Source organism: Passer montanus, unplaced genomic scaffold (assembly GCF_014805655.1).
Source record: "Passer montanus isolate IOZ18808 unplaced genomic scaffold, ASM1480565v1 scaffold20, whole genome shotgun sequence".
Classification (NCBI taxonomy): domain Eukaryota; kingdom Metazoa; phylum Chordata; class Aves; order Passeriformes; family Passeridae; genus Passer; species Passer montanus.
In genome coordinates, this window is record NW_024366592.1 from 8,665,123 (window position 1) to 8,688,437 (window position 23,315).

General features: G+C 47.7%; 1 protein-coding gene and 1 long non-coding RNA gene across 5 annotated transcripts in view; both read left to right on the forward strand.

Annotated features, from left to right (window-relative positions):
- Positions 1 to 23,315, forward strand: part of HIPK2 (homeodomain interacting protein kinase 2) — a 126,275-nt gene that overhangs the window by 1,358 nt on the left and 101,602 nt on the right. The window contains exon 1 of one of the 3 annotated variants that reach the window (XM_039708317.1): positions 18,093 to 18,448. The exons of the other annotated variants lie outside the window; for them this stretch is intronic. The gene's annotated coding sequence lies outside the window, so the exon portion shown is untranslated. Of the gene's footprint in view, positions 1 to 18,092; positions 18,449 to 23,315 lie in introns of those variants that run through there. 3 annotated transcript variants of the gene reach the window in all.
- LOC120501710 lies at positions 963 to 23,290 on the forward strand. 2 transcript variants are annotated; one of them, XR_005627380.1, is made up of 4 exons: positions 963 to 1,096; positions 1,514 to 11,014; positions 21,731 to 21,894; positions 23,004 to 23,290. It is a non-coding gene; the product is annotated as an uncharacterized LOC120501710 (long non-coding RNA). The 2 variants fall into 2 exon arrangements; XR_005627379.1 differs by lacking the exons at positions 963 to 1,096; positions 1,514 to 11,014 and adding an exon at positions 18,456 to 20,765.

The window sequence follows — 23,315 nt, forward strand, 5'->3', positions numbered from 1 at the left end:
GTGCGGGGCGGTGCGGGGCCCCTCGGAGAGCGGCGGGGCCGTAGCAGCCGCGGCGGAGGCTGCTGCGGTCAGCCCGGCCGCGCTCCCCTTCCCGGCGCGCCGCAGTGGGCGAGCGCCGGCACGGCCGCCTCCCCGGAGCCGGGCAGGGCAGCGGAGGGGAGGGGAGGAAAGAGGAGAGGGGAAGAGGCCTCGGCCACTGCCGGGGCGAGCAGGGCGCCGGCTTCTTCCTGAGGAGGGGGCGGCGGTGCTGCACCGGAGCGTGCGGTGGAAGTTTAGCGGTTCCTTAGAGCATCTTAACTTCAGCGGCGCCCCTGCTTCTGCCTGACTGGAAAAAGAGAGCAGATGGGAAAAAATACCCTGAAAGTGACCCGTAGAAACAAATTACCCGCAGCAGACACGGAAGGGTCTGAGGCCAGGCTCTGCAGCATGCCTTTAGCCTCAAAATACGTGAATATCCTAAATGGCAGGAGCCGGAGATAGCGTAAAGGCTGATAGAAATTGTTTTATCTCTGTTGTGTTGATGTATGCTTGCGGGTTAAATTGCTGCTGAATGGCTTCGAGGGAGGTGGAGGAGGGGTTAATGATTGTTTTTCGCCTCCTAGTTGCCGTGAGAGGTCCTTAGAATTCCCTGCAATATCGCAGTGCATAGATAAAAACTTACTTATCGCAGGGGATGCAATTTCCTCCTTGGAGGGAGGCAAGGACTGCCATCCTCCCCTGCGAGCCTGTGTGCACAGGCAGTTCGGTCTGTAGCCCTCCTCTGGAGCATCAGGTAGAGTGAGGCCGCTGAGGAGAGCTCGGGAGCCGAGGGCTCGGATCAGCCCCGCGACGGGCGGGCACGGCGCTGCTCCTGCCCTCGGCCCAGCGCTCTCGGTGGCACACATGCATGCCCACCGCCACCGCCGCAAGGCAGGCCAGGCGGGGTGAAACCGTATCCCCGCCGTACCGATTTCAGAACATAGGCTCTTTGACAGAAAAAGCACCCTGGGAGGAAATGTGACACCTCAAAGGCCTTATGAAGTGGTTCCAGTAGAAATGGAAGTGACTGGTAACACTGAGCACACGCAGAAAGTCACCCAGCGTTCTTGACGTGCAGGTGAGGGTGGTGTGTGCTTGTGCAGAGCAGCTGGCTTAAATACCATTTCTGGGAAGCAGAATGGTGCCTCACCTGATATTAATAGGCGAGGCATGATAAATAAGTGACTATCTGGTGTGAAATCCTCTCCCACACACACTGTGCCAGGAGAATTTTCCCATTTGTTTTAAAGAATTTGGAGGTTTTGCTCTTTTCCTCTTCTGGGTTTTTCCTCATCCTTCTTTTTTTTTCTGGATGGTGGAGAGCTTAGCAGTAAAATGAAGGACATAAAAATATAACAAGTGAAACAAAACAGAAGTAACACTGCTGTGCAATGTTTGACCTGGTTTTTAGTTTCGTTTGTGAGCTGTACAAGGAAATGAGTTGGGTTTCAAAGCAGACCTCATCAGGTGTAATCCTACATGGCCTCTCCTCCAGACTCGGGGCAAACTAGTGGCTGCCATCCTTCTGAGCACCAGAGATGTGGCCTCGTCAGGAGTGGCTGTACTGGCTTGGTACAGAGAAGCTGAATGGCTTGAGCCAGGCAAGAATCTGGTTCTCTGGGCCCTCTTCTAGGCACTGTTCCTCTCACCTGTGCACTCACCTTGAGACATTTCCTACTGTGCAGAGGGCAGAGCCAGGCTCTGTGGTCCAGGAGAGACCCCAGTTTAAGAGGGGCGTCTGCCAGACATCACAGGCTGTGGGTGGATTTTTGCCTAGGATGGGTGTCTCCAGCGATTTCCGTGGCGTCTCATACCTGGCATCCTTCACAATTGCGTAAAGAGAGGTATTTATGTGTATTAACCTTTATTTTCTAAACAGTGATTACCTCTGTTTTGGTTTTGTTCCTCATCGCTTAGCTTCTTACTTATTCTTGACAACTTTGTTGCAATTCAGAGAGTATTTTTAGCAGCCACATCGGTAGTTTTCTATGTGGGTGGCTCATGGAATTAATCTGGGTAATATTTGTAAATTGCACCTCACCACCGGTGCGGCTGCTGGAGCTGAGCACAGGCAGGGACCTGCCTGCACTCTATCCTTGTCACACGTGGGGCCGGGAAAGCCGGAAAATCTGACCCTGTACTTGTTGTGGATCAGATCCCATTTAATGCCAGAAACAGGCCAGCCCTGCTGGGTTTCGAATGCATCCTTAAATCTCACCAAAGCACACAAAACTTGCTTGCCAGGGAGGTGGCCCCAGTGAGGCGGAGTAAAGGTCTTTACCCCAAAGTTCATGCAGGGAGATGATAACTCTGAGACGCTTCCTGTTTATGAAATAATAACCAGAACTAAAGCTATGTCAGTGCTGGGACTAAAAGCCTAAGTTTTTATTTGCTCAGGATATGGCTATAGCCAGGATAACAGGAAGCCCCCTCCAGTTAAAATTATTGTTCTTATCATGCTGCTGTGTCTAGTGATTAAACAAGTTTGCTATGTAATGGGTAAAAAATGCTGTTTTATTTTCAGAAGGGGAAAGAGCATTGCTGAGACCAGGGGCTGGGGTGAGCAGACAGAGAGGCAAGCTCAGTTACTCACCACAGTCACCAGCCCTTGGACTCTGTGCAGTGCATTCCTCTTCGTGGCTGTAACAGGTGGGGAGGACCCAGTTGGCTTCAGTTGGACACCTCAGCTGGCCTGGGAAGTGAAATAATTTTCATTTTTCCATCACTAGGTTTCCCCATTTGCTCAGTGGTTGTTATTTACTGCCCTGGTGCTGTGAGGCCACTGGATTTGGTTCCATCTAAATGGGATAAGAGCTGCCTGTGCATGTGCCTGTGCCTGATGTTCAGTGTAGGTTCTTCTGCTGATGGGGAACAGCATAGAGACCTCCTTGATGCCTGTGGGGCTTTTGAACTTAAGCTCAGCCCTGGGAAGTTAGACTGTGTATTTGGAGATAGGTAATGGACTTGGGTGGCTAAATGAATAAAGCCTGATTTTGGCCACATCACAGCAGTAGTGCATAAAAGCATGTGAATATTTGGTCAGGAGGACAGTTGGGAAGTCAAATCATGACAGGATTGGTGACCTGGGCCTGGAAGTAAATCCCTGTCCTGATTGTGGACCTCACCAAGTGGGTCCCAGGTGGTGATGTTAGAGCTGTCCTGCCGGATGGTGAGGTCAAGTGCAGTCACCTTCTGCTCAGACCAGGCTAAGTCACCAGTATGAGGCAGAATGAGACAGCTTCTTCTAGCTGCAGGACTCAAGACAACTGTGATAGTGCTGCCCATGGGCAGGACCCCTGAGAAGAGTTTGCAAAGGCGTTCCGTGGTTGGCTTACAGCTGTTATGGTGTCCCCATCCCTGTGTCTGTAGTGAGCAGGTAGGCTAAGACTGGTTTGCTGGGTTGGCTTTTTTTAAGGTTCGACACCTTTCCTCTCTGATCCCAATTTAAGAAGATATTTTCAGGTCTGTGCCTAAATTTAAGCTCACAGACAGTGCTTCTGACTTCATTAGGATTGTTTATGTCTTTAAAGCTGGCCGCATGCTGAAGTGCCTTTCTGACTCACGGCCTCTATAGCTTAATCACTCCATTTGTAAAATGAGGTTGTTTCCTCACCCTTACTAAGAAATCTCTGCCCTCTGAATGCGAAATATTATTTATAGGTCTTTCTGTTACTTTTGGAAGGATAACTGGTTGATAACAAGAAGTGAGAATTAAGCATTGTTTAGAGAAAAGGCTGTTTCTTGAGCTGTTTACATACCCTAATGTGGACCAACTGGAAGACTTCTCTTTTGAAACTACTTCCCCTAGCAGTACAGAATTCACCTTTTCTTTTGAAAATAAACACAGATGATAATTTCACTCCAGACATGGCATTTAGCAGTTTGTTTGTCATGCAGGAAGAGTAGAGGCATGTTACTGCTACCCCTCATTTAGAGCATGGAGTGCCCCTGATTACTGCCTCATTTGGCCATACCGGCAAACTGAGGTCCATCCTCAGGAAAGCACAAGTTCCTCTATTTTGGGAGCACTTCTGAATTCAGGTAGCCTTCAGAATTAGGTAGTTTTGATAGCAAAAACCACTTCTAGTGACACTTGCCCACGCACATGAGTGGAGGAGCAGCCTCTGCCTCCGTAGGCCAGCAAAGGCATTTCCACATCTCAAAATACCTGGGAAAATCCACAGTCAGGACTAAATTTAAGAAGTTGTCTCTGCTATTAGGATTTGTTTATTGAATGGAAGTAACAATAAGCTGTAATGTGTATTTATGCAATGCTGTATACGTTCAAGGTGCTGTATAAAGAGTGGCTGTCTGATCAGGTCACTGACAGAATGATGCCAAAGAACAGACTTTTGCTTACTCACAGGACATGTGCAGAATGGCCAAAGGGAAGCATCTTCAAGAAGTGAACCCCTTGAGCTGCTCCTGAGCTAGATTCTGATACAGATCAGCAGCAGTGTCAGTGAAACCCAGGGAGCTACACAAGGGGAAGCAGGGTCTGCACGTGATGAGCGTTAGCCTGTCTGTGTCGTGTTCTGGAGTGAGAGGGAGTTTTATGCTGGGTGAAGGATGCCATAGTTTGCTCCCTTGGTTTTCTTCAGCATCACTGAGTTGGACAAATGTTTGGAGAGGCTGAAGCTCACTCTATTTACATGTTGTTCTCTGTCCTGCTCACCTTCCAGGGCCTGTGCTGATGTCTGTCTCTGGAAGGACAAAATAAGAGCAGTCCCATACAGCTCCTTCCCTGAAAAGTGGGAAAGGTCATCCCACAAGACGTTGGTATTTGCCAGAGATACTTGGGAAACCATGAAGGGCAGCTGCCTTCTCTGTTCTTGATTGCTTTCAATCCATAAAGGTTCTAGCAACACCTGGAACAATGGTGTTACCTGACAGAACTCTGCAGGCTAACATCTCCTTTGGTCCTGAAGGCTGACAGGTTGGGCTCTGGACTATGCTGAAATGCCAAAGAAACTTACCTCTCACCAAAACCATTTAAATCATAGGAAATGGGCAAAGGAGAGATTTTTTTTTTAAGTGTTTTAAAGTAGAATATCAAATGCCTGTCCAGCATGTTCTTTAACAGGCTTGTCCAGCATATTCCCCATGTGTGGACAATCCACAGAATGTCCAGGATGTCATTGTTGCCCTTTGTTTTGCCGCTTAAAAGATTGTACCCCCTCTGTAGCTCCTCTCTGCTTTGCTTGCTCTGATTCATTGTCCTTTTAACTGTGGGTGTAGGAAAACTATTCCTTTGTCTTTGTCATGTCTCTCCTTTGTGTTCCTTAGGCTAAATCATATCTTGAACACATTCTTCAGCTCTTTCTCTTGTATCTTTTCCCTTTCAGCTCTGACCGTTCTCCTGGTTCTCTGTGCTCCCTTCAGCTGGTCCATCTCTCTCTTAAATGGCACTGCCAGAGCACAGTGCTGTATTTGGGTCCTGTGCTGGGCAAGGAGAGCAGGAGTGTTCCTTTGTGTCTGTTACAGTCAGTGCTCCTCTTTGGTTTAACTTCTGCATCGTAACATTGTTCATCTCCGTGCAGCTTGTGATGTGCTGTGATCCTGTCCAAGGATCACAGATCCTGTCCAGGCTCACAGATCCTGTCCAAGAAGTCTGATGCCTCATGAACCATTTTCTATCCTGTATGTGTGGAGGTAGACTTTCCTACCTAAGCGTGTGATTTTTGATCTGTCCCATTTGAATGTCATCCTGTACCCCTCAATTTGTCGTGATTGTTTTGAATTATCTAATTCCCCCGATTTTGCAATCCTGCTTGATGTCACCTGCCAATTTAAAAAGCACAATCTCTGTTTATTCACCGATGTAAGCTTTGTTGTCAATTCTGCAGTCCAAGATATAAAGTACAGGAGAGAAGAAATCGTTTCATATAAACCAGAAGGAGAACCTTGCCCACAAAATATAAAATAAACTGGAAAACACACACAACACTTGGCATTGTTTTCATACCTATTCTACTTTGGTGCTTTTAAGGTGTTCCTAATAGCAGTTGTATTTGCTATGCCAAGCAAAAGCAGAACCTTACTGTACGAGGCATGACATTGACCTGAAGGGGTAGATGGTTACCACCCCAAAGGATTTGCATTTCATATAGATGCAGACACAGGAGGGTGCTTCATACAAATTGTCGGGGCACTTTCAGGAGAGGAAATCAGAATGCGTGGGCTTTCCACAACATTTGTGACAGAGGTTGCTCTGGGAAAGGAAAGGGTGGGCTGAAGATTGAGAAGGAGTAAGTCAGTAGGGCAGGAACAGGAGGAGAGAGACATGTGGGGAACAAAGATGAGGGCAAGTGACTGTAACAGAATAGAGGGAGATGATTCCTGAGATCTTGAGGGGCTGAGGATGTCACAGCCAGGGCTGGCAGGAATGGAAAATTGAGTGAAATGCTGAAGATCCCGTCTTGGAGTGTTTCTGCAGTTGCTCTTACTGACTTCAGTCTCTCCCACTCTCTTCAGACTTCAGTCTCTCCCAGTTTTTTTCCCCTGGAGTTGTCTCTAATATCTTTGGAAGAGATGGTGAGTGAGGACAGGAGACACTACCTATATCCTGATGCTCACAGGCAGAACAGAGAGTCTGTCTGGGGATTCCCCATCTGGAGCTGAGCAGAGGCAAAACTGATGCTGTGGCATTCACTTAAAATCTCTGATCCTGCTCACCATGCTCAGCAAACTCTGATGGGACAGAGATTATCTGAAGCACCAGCACTTTTCATTGATCTGAGATCCTTGTAGCTTCCTCCTTCTCTGCCATTGCTCTTCCCGTGACAATGGTGTCTGTGCAGGACAAATTTAATGTGCTGTCCTCCTTCCTCCTCCCCTTCATGCTGAATTTTCCCTCAGCCTGCACATGATGTATTTAAGGACATATGTGACTGCTGTACCCTCTCTGTCATCATGTCTGCTGTACTCTCACCACCAGTCAGGGTGGCCAAAAAAAGTTACAAGCACGGAGACCCAGTCATCAGCACCTGAGCTCATGGGTGGGAACCACACCTGCATCCTCCTGCACATGGATGTGCATGGCCCAGAGGCTGGGCACATCTCAAGCATGTGAGGCTCAGCACACTGCTCTCTCTAGGAGCATGCCAGGTGTGTGAGCATCTTTGGCATTGAGTCTGTAAGGTTATGGTTGTTCTCTTGGGTGAAGAGAGCAAGAAGAGCTCTTTTTTTGCTTACAGTGTGGGGTCAGGTTGTTTGTTTGCTCCGGGATGTGATCCAGTGGATTCAGTATGTCTTTGCACAGGGAGGAAGCAGCAGGGAGGAAGCAGTCTAGGAGGTTCCTGGAGTGTGTGGAAGATAACTTCCTGACACAGCTGGTGAGTGAGCAGACAAAGGAAGGCTCCCTGCTGGGCCTGTGTTATGCCAACAGAGAAGGACTTGTGGGTGGTGTGGTGTTTGGAGGCTGCTTTGGGTACACTGGTTGGTTTTCAGTGCTCAAGAAGTGAGGAGGGGGCTCAGCAGAAGGGCTACCTTGGACTTCTGAACAGGGCAGACTCTGGCCTGTTCAGGAGAGATTGATAGAGTCCCTTGGGGCAGACCTGAGTGACAAAGGAGTCCGGGAAGGCTGGATGTTCTCCAAGAAACAAATCTTAAAGGCACAGGAGCACTGCAGGGAAGACATTGACGTGCTGGTGCATGTCCAGAGAAGGGCAGCAAAGTTGCTGAAGGATCTTGTGTGCGAGAGGAGCAGCTGAGAGAGAGGGCTTTGTTTAGCATACAGAAAAGGAAGCTCATGGGAGACCTTATCTTTCTCTGCCACCACCTGAAAGGAGGTTGTAATGAGGTGGGGGGCAGCCTCTTTCCACAGGTAACAAGTGACAGGACAAGAGGGAACAGCCTCAAGTTGTACCAGGGAAAATATAGATGGGATGTTATGAAAAATTTCCGTATGGAAAGAGTTTGTCAAGCACTGGAACAGGCTACCCAGGGAAGTAGTGGTATTTAAAAATCTCTGGAGATATTTAAAAGATGTAAAGAAGTGGTTCTAGGGGACACAGTTAGTTGTGCACTTGGCAGTGTTTGGTTAACTGTTCGTCTCATTGATCTTAGAGGTCATTTTCAACCTAGGGAATTTTATGGTTCTGTTTATTTTTGCTTGAGGACATGAGGGTTTTTTCTGGTTACAGGTTGTAAAGGCGTACAGAGGATGGGGAATAGCCAGCAAGCTCCCTGACTGATAGCTGCACTGATGGGCTGTTACACTTTGGGAGGGAATGTTACAGCAGATGATGGAGCGGCTTGGTGGAGACTTGGACTCTAGCAGCAATACTCAGAGAATATCCAGTCCCAGAAAACTTGCTGAACATTTCAAAGAAAGTTTGTTTTTTTCAGGAAGGTCCTTCAGTTTGTCCAGAGTATTTTTACTTCCAGGCAAAATTTGTAAGCATTCTTTATTTTTAAAGTGTGATTTATATTCTGCTCTTGTCTGCAACAGCTCCAACACGTCAAAGTATTTATCTTTTCCTTGTTAACACTTACCATTCCTGGAACATCTCCTGCTCAGCAGCTGTTTGTAGGTGGTTTTTTTTTCCCTCTCCCATCATCTTGTACCTTTCCTTCCTGTTCAAGGCATCTATAAACCTCTTGTAGTGACATCATAGCTGTTTCCATAGCAACAGATTATGATACTAGAACAGAGGATAATATCAAACAGGAGGAGGAAGAGATAAATTATGGTGTTTGTGTGCGTGTGTCTGAGGGCTTGATTATATTCCTACATCTCTTCCAAGGATGTTGTCTGCCTAGCTTCTTCTCTGTTTATCTTACATGCCTTTTAAAGGTTAGGAAAATGTGAAGGGAAAAAAGATCTGGAGGTCAGAACAATACAGACGCATATTTTTGATGGTCTCTATGTAAACCTAGTAGGCTGAGATTTATTTTTTTACCTCTGGTAGCTCTCCTGTGTCTCCTCAGAGTAGTCTGGAGAAAACTTAGAGGCACAACAATCCCCTGGTATGGCTTCACTTTTACTTTAATTACCAATTATTCATAGCCACTAGCAGCTGGGATCTGAAGTCAAGGATCTCTGTGCTGCAGATTTTCCAAAAAATGGACAACTGTGAAATGGCATTGCCCCAGAGAGCTCACAGCTGTATTTGAGAAGGGATGTGACATGTGCTGAAATCAGCCAGAGGTGGCACGGGGAGAAGAGGGACAAGTACCCAGAAGGATATTGCGGGACTGTGATCTCTAGACTGTTTCAGCCTGCCCAGAGAGTGGTGTGAGCCTCATCGCAGGGTTAGCTTTTCACACTGGTGGTTGTGGAAGAGCTGTGCCAGGATGGGTTGTGGGCTGGTTTTTGACCATCTGTGTGGTTCTTCCATGGCTTTGGGCTATCCCTCTGTCAGGAGCTGACAGCAGCAGGATTGCAGAAGGGTGAGTGCCCATATTGCTCCATATGTATAATGGCAGGAAGGCTGTTTGCTTAAAGCAATAGGCTGGAGGAGAAGAATGTCCAGCTAAAATACATGGTGTTTTATTTTCTCCAAGGCAGCATTTAGTGTTGACAAATTCCACATAGATTGGCAAGGATTTTCAGCAGGTCTCTGGTTTACCTCCAAATAGTGGTAATTTCCAGCCATCATTGCTACTTTCCTATTTAGATGTTAGACTTCAAAAGCTGGAGGAAAAATTCCAAGAAAACTGTCTTTGATATCCTCATAGCTCTCTGTGTGTGTGCAACCTTTAATCTTCCTCTTGTGGCAGAATTTCTGGGGACTTAAATAGTCATTACTAGTCTTTAAAATACCTGGAGTAGAGTCGTCTCTAACTCGAAAATCTCTGGTGGCACACTTGAGCTCCTTAACATTGACAAACAGAATTGATCCCACGTTGAGGCACTGTGGTGCCCCAGGGAGGAGGGAAGTGGAGGGATCTGAGCACAGCAGTGCCAGGTGATGTGTCAGCTTACCTTGGCAATCCAGCTGGCAGGGGCAGTGTGCAGTGGTGTTCTCTCCATGGTGGGAATGAGAGCCCTGGGTCAGCAGTGAGCAGTGCTGGGATGAGGTGATGTCCATCCTGCAGTTCCTGTCAGGGCACCAGGAACTTTCTGATAGCTGGGCAGGCTGCTGGTGTGCTCGGTGGTGATGCAGAGTGAAGTTTTTGGTTGAGCTTAGCGTTGCCAGGATGGAGAGAAGGTGGCGGATCACACGAATTGCCTGAGTCACCCAAACTCTGCAAGGCCATCAGGAGTCAGAGCTGTACAGAAGGCACGCGAGCACACAAGACCTTGGCAGGAATTAGGAGTTAAGTCACCCTAACGGAAGCTTATTGGGAGCCAGTAGAGACCACAGAGGACTGGTTGGGTGTGCTTCCCCTGCAAGCACCCACATGGCACACTAGGCCCAGCTTCAGAACAGGCTGACATTGTCCTGGGGGGAGCACCTGCCACAATCAGGCCTCAGGGTGGTGGAGGTTAGGGAAGTGGCAACAAGGTCCTTTGATGAGAGATGAAAAACTTTCACCTTTTCTGTGAAACTGAATTAAAACAAAAATACAGCTCTTGGCTACAGCCAGTTTGTGGATAGCATGGAGAAACCAAAGACCTCATAAATCCTCCAAGTCTACAAAGAAACTGGGGATCACATTTTTTTCATGACTACAAGAAAAGGATTTCTTCATCTCTTGTAGTACAATCACTGGCACCACCAGAAACCTGCCTTCCCACCTAACTCCCGCTCTTCATTCTTTCAGCAGCAGAATATGTGTGTATTTACCAAGTGGAGATAAGAAACATGCTGCAACCCCCATTTTAAAACAGCTGCACCACCTGAAAAGGACATGTGAGACCCAGACACAAGCATATCCCATTGATGATGACAGCACTTCTCTTGCAGTGCCATTTTCCTGTGGCTTATCTGAGGCTGTGCGGACCTGTGTAATGAAAGTGCACCTTGCAGAAGTCTGTGCTGCCTGAAAGCACGTGCGAGTCAGAAGGGACAGCAGGTGCTGTTCCTGAGCACCGTGTGTGACAGCACAGGTGGGGGAATGTCTGTGTGTATGTGTGTGTGTGTGTGGGACTCCTTCCGTGTTTGTACGCACCTCTAGGAGTGTACACGTGTGTTTGGTGTGGTGTCATCCCCTTTAGCTGTGGAAGACAGCATGGGCTTGATTCTCCTCAGCGCTGTTACACCATTTTTCTAGCAAATTGTATTTGTGGCAGGGCTCCTTTCCACTGCAGTGAATGAAGAAGGGAGATTTATTATAAATATAAATTAGGCTTTGTGTGTGTTTGTGAGCTGTCACAGCCTGTGCAGGAGAAAATATAAGCAAGGTGAATGCAGGGTGTTTATGTGGAGCGATGCTGTGGCAGTGTGTGTTGGCAGGAGTGCTGTCTGCAGTCTCTGCATAAGGGCTTGTGTTGCCAGTGTGAGTGGGGAAGACTGTAAATCACGGTGTGTTCAGGAGGGGACACTGCCACTCTGCCTGTAAAAGGCAGGAAGAGATTTTTTTTTTCAAGCAATGTGACTTTTCAGGCTGAACAAAAGGGTCACTAGAAATCCAAGCTTGAGAAAAATATCATTCAAGACATTCTGATGGAGAATGATCTGTAATCCACATCCACCAGCTCATCTCTATCCTGATGCAGGACAGCTGCTTGGCAGGCATCTTTAATGTGTCTTCTCCCAGTGCCAGGTTTTGGTGGCCCAACTGGACCAGTTCTTGGATATGTCTTCAGCTCCCCTACAGGTGTCTCAGGTCTATCTCTGTATCCTCAGTTTTCTGAGACTTCATCCAGTGGTGGGATGTAACTGGGGGTCTGTATGCAAATACAGTATCCCCTGAGGAATCTGTATCCCTTCAGATGTGTTCACTGTATCACTTACAACGTTATCTGCTGAGACTGCCTCATTAAAGGAGCTGTATATTTTCCAGTATCTCTGCCGGTGGGCACCTGGCTTCGTGCATGCTCAACCATGAGCTCAAGATAGAGTGTGGAGTTCCCCTCTTCAGGACGAGGCTCGGCTTAAAAGTTATTTCATGTTCCTCTGAAATCACTGCTGTTTCCCGGAGGAGCACTTGAGTCATTACCAATCCTTGCATTTCCTCTCAGCCAGGAAGGGTTGAAGGGGTTTCAGGAAGAGGATGCTTTACGAGGAGACGTCTGCTTTTCCTTGCCATGCCCTGTTGCAAACAGACACAGAGGCTCCTGCCAAAAAGCTGCTGCCTGTAGAAAATAAAGTGCGAGGGAAAAAGAAGATGGGATTTGAGTGAATGGCAGGAGAGGGCATGATTTTGGCTGGGGATGCCTGATGCTTTTCATACAATAAAGCAGATGCTTGTGGCAGCACTGCTGGTGAGCTAGGAAGTGTGTTTCCTAGCCACAGTTGTTACGTGGCATCACTGGAGCAAGTTGCAGGTCATAGTTTTTCATTTGGGTTTTGTTGTGGGTGGTACTCCTGTCCTTCTTGCCTTCTTGTTATTGCAGGGCTTGTGAAGGGGATGGGGCTCTTATTCTCCTGCTGTGTTTTGTGTCCTTTCTCCTGTTCCTGGCAGCTTCTTCCCCTGTGCTGCCCCCTCCCCAGCCCATCCCTGTCATTTTCAGCTGTCCTTGCTGGAGGGTGACCAGCCCACCCGAGGTGTTCATGGCTGAGGACGCAGCATGTCGTGTGTCGAGAGCATGCTGACTTCACTCAGTGCTGCATGTCAGGCATCCCAGCCCATGGCCTGGAAGGGTGGGGGCTCTGTGGTCACCCTGGGGCCCAAAGTGAGCCGCGGGGGGCCAGCAGAGATGTGGAGGAAGAAGAGCACAGGCTTGATCACAGAGGTAAAACATTCTGTAAAACATTACCACAGAATGCTTGCTGAAAAAGTAGGTATTGGGAATTATTTGGGTAGCTGAGGCAAGGGAAGCAGAAGCCTGTCCTAGTGATCTCAGCCCTCCTCCAGGGACCTGGGAAGGGCTGCAGGGATCACGGTGCTCCACATCCCCTGCTCAGGGTGTCTGGGTGGATGGACTGCTGCCAGGCTGCCTGCAGGGCTCTCATCCCCTTTTCAGTGGGAAGTGGCAACCCAGCAGCACACGAGAGCTGTGAAATCCAACCCTGTGTTGGGACAGGCTGCACTTAAGCCCCGTGTAAGCCCCAATTTGAAGGCTTAAAGGGAGCTGGAGTGTGACACTGAGTTCTGTGTCTGAGCTTCACCCTTCCTGAGCCACAGCAGCCTATCAGGAGGGGAACCAAGGGGCAGGACAGTCTCTGCCTTCCCAGCTGGGCCAGGAACCTTCAGAAGAACTTGGTTCCAGCAGAAGTGTTGGATTTGGTTGGGTTTTAAACCATGAATGTGATAAATGTGGCTGGCAGTTCGACAGCTGTGGCTTGCACTGTGTGCCCAAAGAAGCTGTCGCAGTAACAGGCCTGTTCTGGCAGTCGAGCAGGTCTGCATCTGTCTAGGTGTGTTCATCCCTATAGTTCTGCCCAGATAACTGCTTTTCATCACTCCAGCCTGGTCACTGCTTCTCTTTGCAGGCTGCTAGCAGGTAACATCACCCCTGTGCCAGGCTCCTAAAGGCCACAAAGGCATTGTGGTGGTCCTGTCATGAGAGCCCCCCCCTTCCCTCTCATTCTTGTGTCCCCTTCTCCCCACACTTGCTGTCTGCAAAGGGACCCCTTTTATCTGGTGCCCCTTGGGGGGATGCATGGCTCTCCATGCTGCTGGAGTGGGTGAGCTGCCCAGCACAGGGTTAGTCACAGCAGGGTGATGAGGCTCACTGTTTCATCCTTTTTGATTTGCAGCTATGCTGCTTGTTTATTTATTTGTGCCAAGTGTTGTTGCTTTCACTTAGGGTCATTTCAGCAAGGCATGTCTTCGTTTATTTCAGAGTCTGGTCACTGCTCAAAGCACAGCCATAGGTTTCAGAAAGCCACAGAGTGGCTTGGAGGGGGATTTTGACAAGAGGCAAATCTGTGTCCATATAGTTCCTAAAGGTGGTGGCCCCCAGCATCGTGCCTGCTGTGTTGCTGGGAAGCACAAATGTGCATCTGTGTGTCCATACAGACCTGTGTCTGCACGTGTCCCTGGGAGTGTCCTGTGACACAGTGTCCACCCTCCTCTCCCAGCCACGGCTGTGGGACTTTGGCCAGTACACCAGAGAAAATATGACTGGTGTTTTTCAACCTTTACAAGAAAACAGATTGTTTTTAAGTCAAAGCTAAGACTGTAGCACTTGCTGGAGGCTGGAAGGTAACTGTAAATCCTGGGTCTCATTTGCACAAACACATTTGGTTCCAATCCTTAAGGGCATTTTCCCTTCCTCTGCTTATGCCTGTGTTTCAGAAACATGTAAATTTTGTTTGGATTTGTTTTTTTTTAAAAACACTGCAAAATGTGGGAGGGGGGCTTTTAAATTACATTTGGCACAGAAGGGATAAGGAATATTCTGGGTGCTCCACAGGGTAGGAATCCGTGGATGGTTGTCATTTAGGCTCTGTCAGTGGGAAATGCTGAGGAGACTGGATACACCAGGAGAGTAGTAGTGATATTTGCAGTCACTTACTTGTAAGTCTGTCACTATAAGACACAAAATAACACAACCCGGACACGCTGTTGCTCTCAAGGTAAAAAGGGAAGTTTATTTTCTGATTCTAACACTTACAGATTTCCAAAAGTGACAGTGGACTGGAGGGTGAAAGTGCCACCTCTCCAATGACACTGGACAAACCAACAGTCTATCAAATTTCTCCTCTTCCATAAAAGAATACAAAGCAGTAAGTTATTTACAGGAAGTGTGTAAGAAAGTGCATTACAAGAATGTAAACATCAGAAGGCTTAGAAAAATCTTAAAAAATCAGAACAACGTAAGTCTGCTGCTCTGATCAGGCCTCTCAGCTTTCTTCTGGCCCAGCATATGAGACCCCACATGGTGGGTCTTGTTTCAGGTGTGAACCTTATGCTCAGGGTCATTTGTTGGATAAATGTCCTGTCATGTGAAGGGGAACAGGCTCTGTCGCAAGGCTGCCACAGGAGTGGGAGGTGACACTGGCCAGTCAGGCTCCTTCCAGGGCAGAGACCTGCAAGATGCCCCCGCTGCTGTGGCTGTCCCTTTTGTGTCAAGGTCCACGGAGTGAAGAAAAGGGGCTTGATTTATGCCCTGAAGAAGTTGAAAGTACAGATCTACCCAAGAGCTCAGGAGGAGGCAGCATGGCAGTGATTGCTGGCTTTGCTAGGGGTCACCAATGATGGCACATTTATACTGCTGCAGGCCTTACCCCCTAGCAAAGGTTTTGTTCACATTTACTGGCTGCTTACCAGCTCTCAAAATTGTTTAAAAGAGCAACAAACCAGCTAAGACAGCCTGCAAGGTGAGGGTGAGGCTGGGCTACGGTGCTATGGTTCCCTCTGGGAAGGCACGAGGACCATGCTGGCAGGGATGTGTGGTGGGAGCTCTGCACCACCATGGGTCATACCGTGTGTGTTTCATGCTCTGTTTCCAGAACTGCCAGCTCGGTGTCTTTCACCTGCACTGGCTCCCTGGGAGGAAAGAACCAAAGGAGAGTTGGTGGCTTGTCTGCACACAGACAAGGCTGCTGTAGGAACCACCCCAGCCTGCCCTGAGTGTTGGCAGAGAAGAGGGAGAGGTTTGTGTCCTCTCCCACCTTTTAGCTAGAAGGAATGCGTGTGCTTGAGGGCTTCTGCATGCTCCCTTGCCATGCTGATGGGTTTCATGACACGACTTTTAGCACCTGAGGATAGGTGTGAAAAGGGAGGAGGCAGAGAAGTAGGAGGTGGAGGTGGTGTGAGTTAATACAAGACCCAGTGGGAAGCAGCAGCAGGCAGTATTATTTCTGTGGTTTGAGCCAAAACTTTCTGTCTCTCTCTCTCTCTCACTCATTAAATTACAACTAATGCAAGTAGCATTGTGAAGGAGAAATTTGGGAACTGTCGTTCATCATCCAATCGTTTGTAACGAATGTGCTGCTCAGTGCCATAGCCCATAGCCTTGCTGAGAAGTAATTCACTTGGTATTTGCAGGCATGACATGCATGCCATAAGAATTCCACTGTTAGCATTATGCCAGCATTAGTGAGAGGATATGAAAACAAATGATGAGCTATTGTTTTTCATTATTAAGTCCAGGCTTTTCGCTCATCTTGCTTTTTTTCCTCCCTCCATCTGTGGAAGGAGGGGCATCTCTGTTCTTTTCACTTTCAGATCAGGCAGGTTGTGCCCTCACTCATCCCAGATCCCCCATCTTCCTTCCAGACCAGCACCCTTTTGCTGCTCCCTCCAGCTGTCTTTGGGTTTGGAGATCAGCTGCAGCAGTCCTTTAAATTGCTCTAGGGTATTACTGCAGAATTACATGACATCAGAGGGGATCTCAGTATCTTGTTATGGGCCTACAGAACTGTTTTGCCCTCACCACCCCTCAAGGGGACCAAGCCCTGCTCTTCATGGTTGCACTGGAAGGTTCAGACTTGGGTAGTGGGTCAGCAGTTGGTACTTTCAGGTCATCCACAAGCCTTAAGTGACTCTTCTATTATTAAAAAGAGGGAGAACTCTTGAGGCAGCTGTCAATCTGAATGTGCAGGAGCAGAGCTGAGCAGCCTCTGTCAGGGCCTGCTGGCAGTGGCCAGCACTTAAAAGAAGTCCACAAAGCAGAATGAGAGGGATCTGTGACCCACAGTTGTGAGAGGCATCCCTGTCCATTCCAGTGGGCTTCCTGTCTTTCCTCCAGAGCTCTGTATGTGCAAAGGACTTAAACATTTCAGGGGAGTGAGACAGTTGAGTGTTATTTATCCCTGTTTTCTAGTGGGGGTGGCCAAAGAAGAAAGCATAGCAGTTTCAGAGATGACCCCTGTTACTGGAGTCATCAGTTCATGGGGCTTGTTTAAGCTGTCACACAAACACCCACCTACACAAAATAAAAGGCTTCTTTAGAAAACTGGGCTTAAATATGCCCATGAAATCCTTGAACTGAGTCAGTACCAGCACTATACAGGATTCCTGTGCTCGTAATCTTATTCTTAATCAACTAACCCAGGCAGTCTTTCATGTCAGTGAGTTGCTGCTCACTCCAGTGGCCCCAGCCCACATTGGCTGTTCAGCAGAAAGCCTGGCTGAGCTGAAGGCAGATGGCAGGGTAAGAGCTTGTGCTGATCCTACTGCTATTAACTTTACCACTCCTCTGCACAGCAAGCTGCTCCCTTTGAACATCAGCAGAACCGATTTTAAAAGCCCTGCGGCCCAGCCTTGTGTGACATGGCTCGTTTTGAATAGCTCATTTTGTCAGGGAATAAGATACCTGGGTAAACTTTTGAGTGGAAGCTGTCAGGGGTAACCTCAAGAAGCTGGAAGAAGGAGCCACAGGCTCTGAGGAAGAGCAGCAGCCCGCTGCAGGTGTCATGTTCCCACCTGAGAGGGGACATGTGAAAGCCGATGCTTTTTCCCTCCTTCCTCTTGATTCACGCGCTCACGGGAGCAGCGCAAACACCGGCGCGTTCTGTGACGTTGCTTTGCACGTAGTGGTGGTTATGAAATCCAAAGCTGCTGGGTCGCCGTGCTTGTCCTGCCCCACGCTGTGCTGCCAGCACACCCTGGCACACAGCGACCTGTGCTGCCTTGTGGCCAAGTGCAGCCGTGATCTCCCAAAATGTCCCGGGCCAAGTGACTCCCTGACACACGCAGTGCATGGCCTTTAGCACCCATAGCGTCACTTCAGGGCATTTGCAGAGTCCCACGTCTTGGGAACAGGGAGGATGTGTTCCTCTGCACGAGCCCCTCCACATGGCACTCTCGCAGCCCTTGCAGTGGTGAAGTCCTTTCCACTGGGAAGCAGTACCTGCATTTGATTCTTCTCGAATTTTGCAATATGCATAAGTAGGGTGGTGGTGACACTGGGCTTGAAGCCATCAACTCATATTTACTTGTGATCTAAGACAGTGATTTCTGTTCAGCCCTCAAAGGGCAAGCTGCTGTGTGATTTAAAGTCGTGCTACCAGCAGAAGCATATGACCTCATGGTATGAAAAAGAAGGAGGAGATTAGCAAAGAAGTTTCTAAGGTACACAAATGTCCATGGGGGAAAAAAAATGAAATACATTAACAGGAGAGTCAGTCTGTCTGTGTAAGAGAAGGCTGGGGAAATGACTAATATGTGCAGTTTGATTCAGATGTTCCCTCTTTGATTCAGATGTTCCCTCTTTGATTCAGGCCCCCTCCTTTTCTTTCTCTACCCCCTACCTCGCCTTGGATTTTTCTGCCTTTTAGAAGAGAACGAGTGAGGGAGAGTGGAAGGACTCAGTGAGGAAGGAGTTAAGGGAATGCTCACTAGGGATTATAAAACAGCCAGGCACTTGGAAACAGTTAAGAAGAGAGAAACAGATCTGCCAGGAGGGAGTGTGGCACTGGAGCCGGTGGTTTATTTTCATGCCTCCCTACACAGCAATGCAGAAGTCTCTCCTACAATGGGGACGGAGGTAAGGGTGGCGGGAATGGGGTGAGGGTGTCCAGGTTAAATGGGGAATGAACTTCTCCAGCACCAAGCTCACCAGCCTTCCCACTGATCCTTATTGATGGGCTGTGCTCTGGAATGTGGATTGTTCCTGTGTGGGTGGCAGCACGTAGCACCTACCATTGCCTGAGGGCATGGCCTTGCCCTGGGGGCAAGACATCCTCCTTGCATGTTGGATGTAAGGAAGAGTGGTCTTCCAGCTCTTGGCATCCCCCTGGGAAGGTGGACACAACAAACTTGCTGTGTGCTCCAGTGCAGCACTGAGAGCACAGTGTGGGCAGGTCTGTGAGTACGCCTGCGTGAGCATGAGCTGCATGCAGGGTCTTCTGTGAGTGTGGCTGTGGGTGGGCAGCTTGTGCAAGCCCACCTGGCCAGGAGGAGCCTTCTGTCATGCTCTGATGAGGTGGCTTTGAGTCACAAGGAGCTGTGCTTTCACTCACCCTGTATTCGTGCCTCAGAAGCCCATCTGAGGCCTTCTGCACATCATGTCAGGCACCAGGCACCATAACCAGGGCAGAGACTCCTGGTCCTGGGAGGGCAAGGCTGATGCAAAGGCAGTGTCACCTGAGAGAGCAGGTGGCTGCCAGGTGGCTTCAGGCTTCCTCCGCTGCCTTCTGCACGTGCCTGTGCTTGGAGCAGGAGCTAACTTCTTCCTAGTTTGAGGGACACTGCTGCTCTGATGGTGAGTTATGAAGTGACCTGAAGGCAGGCCCTGCCATCACCTCCTGGCTCTTCAGCTCCGTGCATGAAAAATGGTGGTGTTTGCAGCCTCCTGGCAGCAGGAGCTCACGGGGAGTGACCTGTCACCCTTACAGTGACCACAGGGGGAACTGCGCCTGTGCAATGGCGAGATCCATTTTTCTTGAGAGAAAAAAAGCAGATGCAACTGTTAGAACCGAAGTGTGTGCAGAGGGGGTTAGTCACTCTGCAAGTGTCAGAGGCTTGTGAGGAAATAGCAGGAGTTTGCTGACTAATGCCAGTGATGCTCAAGGAGTAAATGAGAAACACGGAGGGAAAACCCTCTGTTTCTGAATTTGGAAGAGAAAAAAAAAAAAAAGGAAGGAAGATGTACAGAGTTACTAATCAGCCCCCAAAATCTCTGACCTATATCTCCCTCCTTTCCCTGGAGCCATTCTTAAAATGAAAAATTAATAGAGAACAACCAGGTTTTACCTCCAGGGTACCCTTTCAGGCTGCCTCGTACTGTGGGTTGGGATGAGTGGATAGGACTTTGGAGTCCCTCAGCACAATGCAGAAAGCAGAGTAGTCTCAGTCCAGGATGTTGCAAGGATGTCCGGAGAGACTGAAAGCAAGAAGGTAATCTCCTCTCATGGAAGGATGATCTCTGGCTTCAGGTGGTTAAGAAAAGGATGCTGAGCTGACACAGGAAGAAGCATAGTCCTTGAAGTTATTGTAACTTTAGCAGAGGAATGGCGATGAGAAGTGAAAAAAAAAGTCTATCTGGTCATTAGTCCCCTGAGAGCAAAGTTCATTCTGCCTTACAGAATATTCCTCCCTCTTTTCCCATTTTTAGTTTTTTAATGAGGGAAGAGAATCCTTATTTAAGAAGCTAAAACCTAGGTTTGTGGACCAGGAAGTTTCATTTCCGAATTCTAATGCTGCCTTGCTCTTAAAGCTTAAGCAAGTCACTTTCTTCTGGCTCCATTTTTATCCCTAGAGGATGTGGATTGTGATATCTTTCGCAAAATATTTTCAAACTTATTGAATATATGTTTTCTGAGGTGAGGAGGGCCTGGGCATTGTGTCTTGTGTGCTGTGTGTGGTGCAGGAGGAGGAGGGCTGGTGCAGTGGGGTTTTTGCCTGCACTGGAATAGGCTCTGTGCCCGCAAAACACGCCCACAGCTTTGGGCCCTGCCGGATTCGCCCTCCCACGTGGCATGGGAGGGATGGAACCATGCAGCTGTGGAGTGCCCTGAGAAGAGCTGTTATCACCCACTGTGGCAGCAGGGCTAGGTTAGCTTTGAGGGGATCTGAACACTGGTGAAAATCTGGGCCTTCACCGTCTCCTGTTGGATGACCTGAACTTAGGTGCCCAAGTCTAGTAGCTCTGTTTTATGTACAGGTCTGGATGCATCATGTTGTCTTTGTTGTGGTCCTTCAGAGCCCATCTCCTTAGATCTTTTCAAGATATCTCACTTACTGTTGTCTTCTGTGATAAATATCCTCCATAACCCTGAAGGGCCAGAAGCTGAGCCATCCCTGCTGTCTGTGCATGGACTTCTGCCTCTTCAATATCAGGATGTCTTATGCAGCTTGAGAAAGTAGGTTATATAGCAGCTTTAATGGGGCTTTTTCCAGACACTGATTGACCTGATTCCTTGGACCAGCTGTTTTATTTATTAAGCAAAATAGGAGAAGAAGAATGCATCTCCTACATAAATATGTTTAATTGTGGAGTATGTTTAAACTATTTTTTCATAAATTGATATGGAGCTCTTTCTTTATATTGATTTTGTAGATATTAATTTATGCACTAGGAATGAGGAAGATTTGCCTCTTCATCTAATCCTATTTCTAGAGAGAGATTTACTTAATGTGCAGTGTAATTTGTCTAATGTGCAACTTTGTATGTAGAGTGCACCCAGATTCAGCAGAAACAGTGGGTATAATAAAAGAGAGCACTGTAGTGCAGTGCTGTAAATCCCTCTGTAATTAAAACTACTGAATTAGTCTAAGTTAGTGCAGTCAGGAGACATGACTAGCTCAAAAGCAGGGATATACGGTGGGAGTTTTCAGAGCAGGACAGAGAAATTGGGTCTGTGTTCCCCTCTGTGTGGATGTGGTATGTGTCAGGGGAAGGAACACTTCAAAACACCATTTGCCAGGAATACAGCTTGGGTGGCAAAGAGGAATTGTCAGGAGTTATCCTGGGGTTGTCCTTGCATGTTCCCAAGGTGATGGAGGAACCAGTTCTGCCAGCTCCCACATTTTCTCACATTGTTGTCCAGTGTCCTCTGTGTGTCTGTGTGTGCCTGTGCCTCTGTCTGTGTCTGTGTGTCCCGAGTCCTGTGCACAGTTGCAGGGTTGGATTTTACGCTCCTACAGAAGTGTCTCTAAAATTACTTCATTGCTCTGAAGAAGGCTGGCACCAGCAGTTGGTTGAATTATTCCCACCCCCCCACCGTCTGTCTTTTTGTCTGTCTGTCTTTCTTTCCTGGTGTTGGCACAGATAAAATCACTGCCTGAAATTTTCAGATGGGCGTTTTTGTTTTTTTTTTTCTTATAGGAATTTTTGAATCTCCCTGCAAATAATCAGGGGCAGGATCAGTTTATATCAATGTAAGATTCACTACCTCTGAGTACTGCCCATCTGCCTGTATCCAGCTTATGACCAGTGCTGCCTGCAGTGCCTGACACTTGCTTTCTCTTTCTGAGAGAACAGGAGGAAAGGTGGGGCTTATGACTCTAAGCAGAAGTCCCTGTTTGGAATTGCATAACAAGACTTTGTTGTGCTTTAAATGTAAAAATAAATTTATCTTGTTTATCTGAACAGAACCAGGATATAAAATAAAGTTCTAGTTACAGTGTGTGTTTCAGTTTGACTTGATTCTGTTAGTGTAACATCTGTTTCTTCAACAACTGAGAAGAGAAAAAAAAATGTATTTTATGGCAATAACCTGTTGTTGAGGCCATCCAACAGCTTCCCTATTTTAAGACCTTCATTTTTAGTTGTTCACAACTTTACTAAACTTAAACTGTCTGGGCAGAAATTTTCCATCCCAGCTACCTGCCTCAGAATGTATATTTGGAAAACAGCTGTTTTATACCTCTCCTGGATTTTTTTTCTTGATGCATGTTAAATATAACAAATGTACAAAGAAATGAGAAAGCAAGCCTCCACATTAACAACCCAGTAAAATTTGAATTGTGTAAATGTCAGGGATACCACTTCTGCTATCTCCGAGAGCATCAGCCCAAAAAAATGATTGTCACCACAGCCTCAACTGGGGAAATGTATCTCTGAAGGACTTCTACTTAAGAGTTTCAATTGAGCATTCAAAACTAGTGGAAGCTTTTCACATTAATCTCCCTGTGCTTTGCTTCCCTGCCCATGACATATGGATAATACAGTATCTTACTTTATAAGGGCAGTGATACAAAATACATTCCTTTATGTTTGTGAAACAATCAGTTACTCTAATGATGCGTACTTGTAGGAAAGGCCATGAGTAAATTACTAATTCCGTCTGCAGAGCAGAGCATGGCGGGTATGCAGTAAACAAGGCTTGGGGCCACACCTCCATCAGCTCTGAGAAGATGAAATAGTAACTGGGCGCTCACCTGGTGAGCACCCCAGATCCTGCTGCACCGGGTGAGGCCAAGGCCCTGTGGAAAAACAGCCCGTGATTATGTGATTAACAGCTCTGCCATGGCACACAGGCAAGAAAGAGGGTCGAAGGTTGCACAGGCAGCCGTAAAGCTGAGTTTTCCTAAGCCTTGCGTTCTTGATTTGCAGCTTTAAATAGTCTTGCTTTCACCCATCTCTGTTTTCTGTGTAGTTGTTTGGCCATGCAGAATGGGAATCAGGAACAATAAACAGCTGTTGCTCCTGGGAGAAGAGACAGGAAAGCGTTTGGTGCCGTTTGTCATCAGAGAGGAAAATTGGTGAAGCCTTCTATCCAAACATTCCTGTAGGAGCAAGTGTGACCCTCGAGATAGAAGTTCAGGGTCAGAGGAAAAATGCAAATGAGCTGAGATACCTTTTTCCCCTTGTGACAACGGCCTGGTTTATGCTGTTTTTCTCTAATAATGCTCTATACCATTAAACAGCAATGCCACAAACCAACAGACTTGCAAGTTATTTTAAGGAA